Source organism: Arachis hypogaea, chromosome 16 (genome assembly GCF_003086295.3).
Source record: "Arachis hypogaea cultivar Tifrunner chromosome 16, arahy.Tifrunner.gnm2.J5K5, whole genome shotgun sequence".
NCBI classification, from domain to species: Eukaryota; Viridiplantae; Streptophyta; class Magnoliopsida; order Fabales; family Fabaceae; genus Arachis; species Arachis hypogaea.
Genome location: NC_092051.1, coordinates 51,686,717 through 51,695,041, shown reverse-complemented (window position 1 = coordinate 51,695,041; position 8,325 = coordinate 51,686,717).

Below are 8,325 nucleotides of genomic sequence, written 5' to 3'. Positions count from 1 at the left end.
TGATTCCATATGCTTGGAAATAATCAATTTGGAAGTCTGAATGTGCCCTTGATTAATAGTCACTCTTTAAGCTTAATTCACTAGAATTTGATGTTTGTTTTTGCTTAGGTCTATGCTTGCTAGTCAAGTTGCCTGTTTTCATTTTCATCTTGCTTATTGTATGCTTGTCCTTTTAAGTCCAATAAAAAGAGATGTTATGAAAGACCACAGTGATGTTCAAGTTGTGGAGTAGGTCCTTAAATTTGTGGTGTAGTAATCACTTAGCAAAGTTGGTTCACCAACAAGGTGGGAAGGCAACTATCCGTCTTGAATCATATGCTTAAAACACACCCCATGAGACTAGCTAAATAATAAGATCCTAATAAGAAAAAGGAAAAGAACAATAAGAGTTGAAAAAGAAAGAAAAGTTAATAAAGAATAAGGCTAGGCACCAAGGGCTTGAAACTTGAGGGATGTGTCTGTGGTGCTCTTGTACCAAGGATCTACTTAGATGAATAAGTTCTTAGGAGTGCTTCATCACTTGGTAACTTGGGTTAACTAACCCGGGATTATCAACTGAAAATCCACTATCAAGAGCAACCGTTCTACAGAACATCTAGTAACCCAAAGAGGTGCTGGACACCAAGACCTCAAGGAAAGAAAATAACAAACCATGTGCCTGTGGTGTGCATGTATGGGGGAGAGAGACTTGAGGGAGTAAGTCCTTAGGGGTGTTTCAACACCTAGCACCTTAAAAAGTCGCCCCCTCATAGAACACTTAGCCTAAGGAAGAAATAAACCTTGGAAAGACAAAGGGATCAATAAATAAAAGTCTCAAAGGGTGCAATCAAGTGAGTATTCCAAGGCATGATAAAGGTCTGAAAGCCAGTAAAGGAATGAACCTAAGTTGCTATGCATGAAACCCCATAAAACCAAGAACATGACTTCCACAATAATGATTCATTCCTCTTGTCATTTCATTCATCATTCTCTTGTTCGAGTACTTGCTTAGGGACAAGCAAGCTTTAAGTTTGGTGTTGTAATGCCAGGGCATTTTGGCCAGTTTCACAGACCTTTTCTTTATGGTTTTAAGGTAGTTTCATGCATTTTCTTAGAAAATAAGCAAGTTTTGGGTAAATAATTACTTACATCTTGATTCAAGCAAACATTGTGAATTTTACATGATTTCATGAGAATTATGCATGAATTAAAGGACAAATTGAATGATGCAAGTCTCATAACTTAGATCAGAGCTTTATTGCTTGATTTCAGGATAAAGGAAGCAAGGAAGAACCACGTTAGCAGCCACGTTATTCTAGCAAATGTGACCACTAACGTGGAATGAAGGCTAGTGTTCATACCCTAGGTCAAGCTGTCCGACCCGGGATGTTTAGCGACAAGCCGACCGACCTCTTCAGGTCAGACTATCTGACCTCTTCTCAAAGAGCTCGGCCAATGACCGACCTCTTCTCAAAGAGCTCGGACAAAACGCCACAGAGGCCCAAGAAGGCCCAAAACGAAGGAACACAGCCCAATCCAAAGGCAGCCCAAGCCTACAGAGAGAAAGGTGGTTCCGTTGAAGATAAGCTGACCTCATTCAAAGATAAGATAATATAAGATAACTATCTTATCTCCAGAAAGGTCACTCTACAACTACTATAAATACACTGGAGCACCCAGGTATAACTCATACTCTGATTCTACATAACACCTGTTTAATACCCATGCTAACTTAAGCATCAGAGTCTCTTGCAGGTACCCTCCACCTTTCGGTGACAGAGGATCAGCAGCACGTTCAAAGTCCAAACAAGTCGGACGTACCAGCTCCGGTCACCATTCATCAGCCAGACACATCAGTTCCGACCAGCACAGAAGATCGACCTACAGTTTCAGGTAACCCTCGGAACATTGGCGCCGTTGCCGGGGAACCTGGAAGTCATCCCATCACCATGGCAGACGACCATGACAACGACTACGATTCAGATCTAGAGGACAGAACGCCGCACAAAAATGCGGACGCTACACCAAAAGATACTCCGGAATCTAACGGAGACAAAAACTCATCACATCCGGGAGTAATAGAAGCGCTTCAAGATCGCCTAAAGCAACTTGAAAAAGAAAGCCAGCATCAACGAGAAGTTGGCAAGGATCTACAAAGAGAGGTAAGGCGACACCGCGAGTTAAAGGACAAGCTCCTAAAACTCGAAGCAGATCTCAAGGCCAAAACAACTCGATCCGGTCACGAAGACAGCCCCCACAAAGATCAAGACCCATTCACCAAAGAGATCATGAAAGCTAAAGTCCCAAAGGACTTTAAAGCTCCCAACATGACACCGTACGACGGCACATCAGATCCAAGCCATCATCTTAGCAATTTCAGAAGCAGGATGTATCTCACAGAGGCCTCAGATGCAATCTGTTATTCTCCATCCAGAAGGATAAGGCTAAGCACGCCCCCAGTCTATTAGGAATCAAGCAAGGAGGTCCGGAAAGTCTTCGCAACTACATAGAAAGATTCAACAAAACATGCCTAGACATACAAAGCCTACCAACAGAGGCCGCCATCATGGGTCTCGTTAATGGCCTGCGAGAAGGACCTTTCAACCACTCAATATCCAAGAAGCACCTAACATCTCTAAATGAAGTTCAAGAAAGGGTGAAAAAATATATCAATATGAAGGAGAACTCCCGATTGGGAGACAGCTCAAAAATCAGATTCTCCTAACCTACTACGGGATAAGGATAAAGAGTCCAGGAAGAAATAAGACTAACCCACTAAGAAACCTATCTCTTGTGGATGTTTAACGAGAAATACGCAACACTGAGAAGATCCCACCACCTCGCCCAATCAAAAACAAAGAGGTCGGACGAGTTGAAGGTCCACCTCACAACAAAGAGGTTGGACGAGTTGAAGGTCCACCTCACACCAAAGAGGTCGGACGAGTTGAAGGTCCACCTCACACCAAAGAGGTCGGACGAGTCGAAGGTCCACCTCACAACAAAGAGGTCGGACGAGTCGAAGGTCCACCTCACAACAAAGAGGTCGGACGAGTTGAAGGTCCACCTCACACCAAAGAGGTCGGACGAGTTGAAGGTCCACCGCACAACAAAGAGGTCGGACGAGTTGAAGGTCCACCTCACAACAAAGAGGTCGGACGAGTTGAAGGTCCACCTCACAACAAAGAGGTCGGACGAGTTGAAGGTTCACCTCACAACAAAGAGGTCGGACGAGTTGAAGGTCCACCTCACACCAAAGAGGTCGGGCGAGTTGAAGGTCTACCTCACAACAAAGAGGTCGGACGAGTTAAAGGTCCACCTCACACCAAAGAGGTCAGGCGAGTTGAAGGTCCACCTCACAACAAAGAGGTCGGAGGAGTTAAAGGTCCACCTCACAACAAAGAGGTCGGACGAGTTGAAGGTCCACCTCGCACCAAAGAGGTTGGACGAGTGGAACATCCACCTCACACCAAAGAGGTCGGACAAGTCAAACGTCTACCTCACCCCTCTAAGAGACGTGTTCATATGATAAATGGAGGATTCGCAGGAGGTTCGATCTCCAAATCATCTTGCAAAAGACACCTCAAAGAGGTATATTAAGGAAGGGAGAGAGGTTTGAAAAGGACAACGAAATGCGAACAAGCCTTCCGAGATTTCTCCTATTCTTGGGGCAACCACCCATTCTCACCAGACCCCGGGAAAGTGAAGAACTCATATTATACCTCGCAGTGGGAAGTCGGGCAATAGCCTCCGCACTAGTCAGAGAAGACGAAAGTGGGCAACAACCCATCTATTTCATCAACAAAGCTCTACAAGGGGCCGAACTAAACTATCAAAAGATAGAAAAAGTTCGCCTACGCCCTCGTACTCGTCTCTCAATAACTCCACCCATACTTTCAAGCTCACACTATCAGAGTTCGGACCAACCAACCCATAAAAGGCATCCTACAGAAAACAAACTTAGCTGAAAGAATCCTACAGAGGACAGCTCGGATAATTTGGGGGACGCTGGACAAAACCAGAGAACATCTCGGGGGACCCTGGACAAAAACAGAAAACAACTCGGACAAATCAGGGAAAATGAAGTCCGACACATAGAATGCCCGAGCTGATGCACTTTCAAAACCAGCCAGCACCAACAGCTCGGACAAATCGGGGAAAATGAAGTCCGACACATAGAATGCCCGAGCTAATGCACTTTCAAAACCAGCCAACACCAACAGCTCGGACAAATTGGGGAAAATGATGTCCAACACATAGAATGCCCGAGCTGATGCATTTTCAAAACTAGCCAACACCAAACCAGGGGGCAATAACAGAAGCCTCATCCAGGCTACATTACAAGACCACAACGAGTCAATTTTGAAGGCGGTATAAGGGATGTACTCAGGGTCAGCCACAGTAACACGCATTAAAACTATGAAATCCAGCTAATCAGACATGCTGTCTGGATCTTAGTAGACATCTCAAAGACATAGGTCGACTATGAGGTTACTACCAAACAACTCGGGCAAATAAGAAAATAACTCGGAGAATAACAGCAAAACATCAGGTGTCAGATACAGCAGTAAAAGGGAAATCCTAAGACTCACACGAAGGTCCAGGGGCACCCTTTGGAGGCAACAACAGGGCAAGACACCGGAGAAAAGAAGTCGACAATCTATACCCAAACAGCCCGAACACCTCTCAAACAAAAGGTCAAAACAAAAGCTAGAACTTTTGTACAAAAGGAGTCAGGCAACAATGAAAAGAAACAAGAACAGCAACCAAGCCCTAAGCAAAGCACACATTCTTCTCAAAGGCGAATGACAAAAGAAAAGTGACAACAAACGATCAAAGATGCAAACTTTTTGTAGAAAGAACCAAAGTTCTTTAGAACAAATACAAAGTCAAAGCCTTACATCAAAAGCATGCCAACTTCCCTATAGCCCCACCAGAAGAGCTCCCACAAGTCCTCTGGGTATCGGAGAACTCCACACTCCACTACAAAGGAATCCCCCTTCCGATTAGCTTACGGAATGGAGGCAATAATCCCAGTAGAGGTCAAAGAAGGATCGCCCAGAGTGATCCACTACAGTGAAGAGGCCAACTCCCAACTTCAAAAGGAAGAACTCGACCTACCTCCAGAAACCCGAGAAAGAGCTCAGATCAAAGAAGAGGCGTTAAAACGTCAAATGGCCTCAAGATACAATCAGAAGATAATCTAACAACAACGATCTCATCCTAATCTGAAATGACATCAAAATAGGTCGGCAGCCAACTAGAAAGGACCATACCAAGTTGTTCAGAAGAACTGGGGAAAGGTTGCTACAAAGTGTCCAACCTCGAGGGGCAAGAGCTACCAAGGTCATGGCATGCCTGCAAACTAAAAAGGGCGCCAGGCCGAGATCCAAAAGATTGCCGACCTAGAAAGGTAAGTACTAACATGTACACATTCTTATCTTCACTTTATTGTTTAAAAGATTGCAGATTCCCTAGAAAGTTTCCTACCAAGACGCCCGACTATGGCAGGTCGGCAAGGTGAACACCAAAGTTACCGCCCGATCACGACAAAGTCGGCAAGATGAAAACCAAATTCATCGTCCGATTACAAAGCGACAAGTCGGCAAGGTGAAAACCAACTTCACCACCCGACCACGATGAAAACCGAATTCATCGTTTGATTTCGACAAAGGTCGACAAAGTGAAAACAAAATTCACTACTATACCAAGACGCATTAATCTGAAGCATTCATCGTCCGATTATAAACCAACAGATCGGCAGAAAGTGAAAAACAATTTCACTGCACGATCACGATAAAGACAATCGTCCGATAAAGGTGAAAACGCGATTCACCCAAAAGACGATCTAGAGATGACAACCACTTTCTACAAATCGGCAAAGATGAACACAGAATAATGTAAGAAGTTATCGAAAGTGATCCAAAAAAGAACCTGACGAGGTCTTACGGATTGCTAAAATAATAACTTAAAGACTGGCCGACATTAAGAAGTCGGACCAAGTCAACCCAAGTTATAAGTAAACCCTGGAAAGAGGTCTGGCCAACCCTATTAAAGAGGATTACTTTAACTTAGAAGAGATTGACATAACGAAGTCGGTCTCCTACAACAAACAAGTTATAAAAGTAGTCCCTGAAAGAGACCTGACAAAGGTCCAAAAAAGAGGACTACAAAAATAACTTAGAAAGAGGACGACGCAAAGAAGTCGACCTCCTACAAACAAGTTATAAAAGTAATCCCTGAAAGAGACCTGAACAAGGTCCAAGAAAGATGATTACAAAATAACTTAGAAGAGATCGACAAAACGAAGTCGGTCTCCTACAACAAACAAGTTATAAAAGTAATCCCTGAAAGAGACTTGAACAAGGTCCAAGAAAGAGGATTACAAAATAACTTAGAAGAGATCGACATGACGAAGTCGGTCTCCTACAAATAAAAAAAAACAAGTTATAAAAGTAATCCCTGAAAGAGACCTGACCAAGGTCCAAGAAAGAGGATTACAAAAATAACTTGAAAAAGGACGACGAGAAGAAGTCGGACCAATAAAAGCTATGGCTTGGACCGACAAGAAGAAGTCGGACCAACAAAAGCTACAGCTTGGACCGACAAGAAGAAGTCAGACCAACAAAAGCTACAGCTTGGACCGACAAGAAGAAGTCAGACCAACGAAAGCTACAACTTGGACCGACAAGAAGAAGTCGGACCAACGAAAAATGTGCGCTAAAACGGACATAGCTCCGCCCAAAAAGCCACGGCTCCACGACAAGGCTATCAAAATTGTTCAGAATGACTAAAAAGTGTTCTACAAGAACACTAAAAAGTCGTCGGACAAGTTAGCCCCAAGGACCACCTCGACCAAACAGAAAGTGGACAAAACCAGAAGTGATCAAAAGAAGTCGGACAACAAAGTATCGACACTCTACAAAGATCTACAAAGGGGACAAAGACATCTCACAAATGGCTAAAGGAAGGCCAGGAATGTTTTGCTGAAAGGTACGAAGTCTTGAAAAAAGACACTACTTAAAAAGCAAAAAGCACGGCCTCAAAGACGGAGCTAAAAAGTCGTCCAAACAAACTATACCTAAAAAGTTGTTGGATTATGACTAAAAAGTCCGAACAGTGAAGACAAACAAGTCAGAAGAAAGCTGAAAAGACCTCTCAACAAACTAAAAAAGGCAATACCAGACTCGCACAAAGGAGAAACTACTCAAGATCGACCAAAGTCAGGATGCTTGAGCACGACTTCCTCAAAGAGATCGAAGCTCCGAAAGCACGATCTCGCGGAAAGGTCCAAACTCAATCAGGGGCAAAGTCGTACAGGTCGACGTCAGCTAAGAAGAGGTGCAAGTACGATCTCAAAAAAGAACAAGCCAAAAGGTTGAGAAACAACTTAAGGCTCAAATGTTCTTAGCTAAAAGGGATACAACTCCACTCAAAGAAGGCACAATCTCAAACAGGGCCACAAACGTCATCCAAGACTAAAAAAGGTTCTATATAAAGAACACTAAAAAGACATTGGACAAGTCACTAAAAATCCGGATATCAAGCCACAGGGATTACTTCGCCAAAGCAGAGGGTTGTCAACAAAAACTTAAAGCAAGGCGCGATCCAGAAAGCAAGGGAAGAAAACCCACACTACTACTCAAAAGAGGTTGGACTGTGAAGTACCAAACCTCTAGAAAATCTGCAAAAGATTACAAAGCAATGAAGAAACAAGCCAGACAGATGCTTGAGCACGACTTCCAAAGAGATCGAAGCTCTGAAAAGCACAATCTCACGGAAAGATCGAACTCAAGCAGGGACACTGTTCATACCCTGGGTCAAGCTGTCCGACCCGGGATGTTTAGCGACAAGCCGACCGACCTCTTCAGGTCAGACTATCCGACCTCTTCTCAAAGAGCTCGGCCAATGACCGACCTCTTCACAAAGAGCTCGGACAAAACGCCACAGAGGCCCAAGAAGGCCCAAAACGAAGGAACACAGCCCAATCCAAAGGCAGCCCAAGCCTACAGAGAGAAAGGCAGTTCCATTGAAGATAAGCTGACCTCATTCAAAGATAAGATAAGATAAGATAACTATCTTATCTCCAGAAAGGTCACTCTACAACTACTATAAATACACTGGAGCACCCAGGTATAACTCATACTCTGATTCTACATAACACCTGTTTAATACCCATGCTAACTTAAGCATCGGAGTCTCTTGCAGGTACCCCCCACCCTTCGGTGACAGAGGATCAGCAGCACGTTCAAAGTCCAAACAAGTCAGACGTACCAGCTCCGGTCACCATTCATCAGCCGGACACATCGGTTCCGACCAGCACAGAGGATCTCGTCCGAGATCGACCTA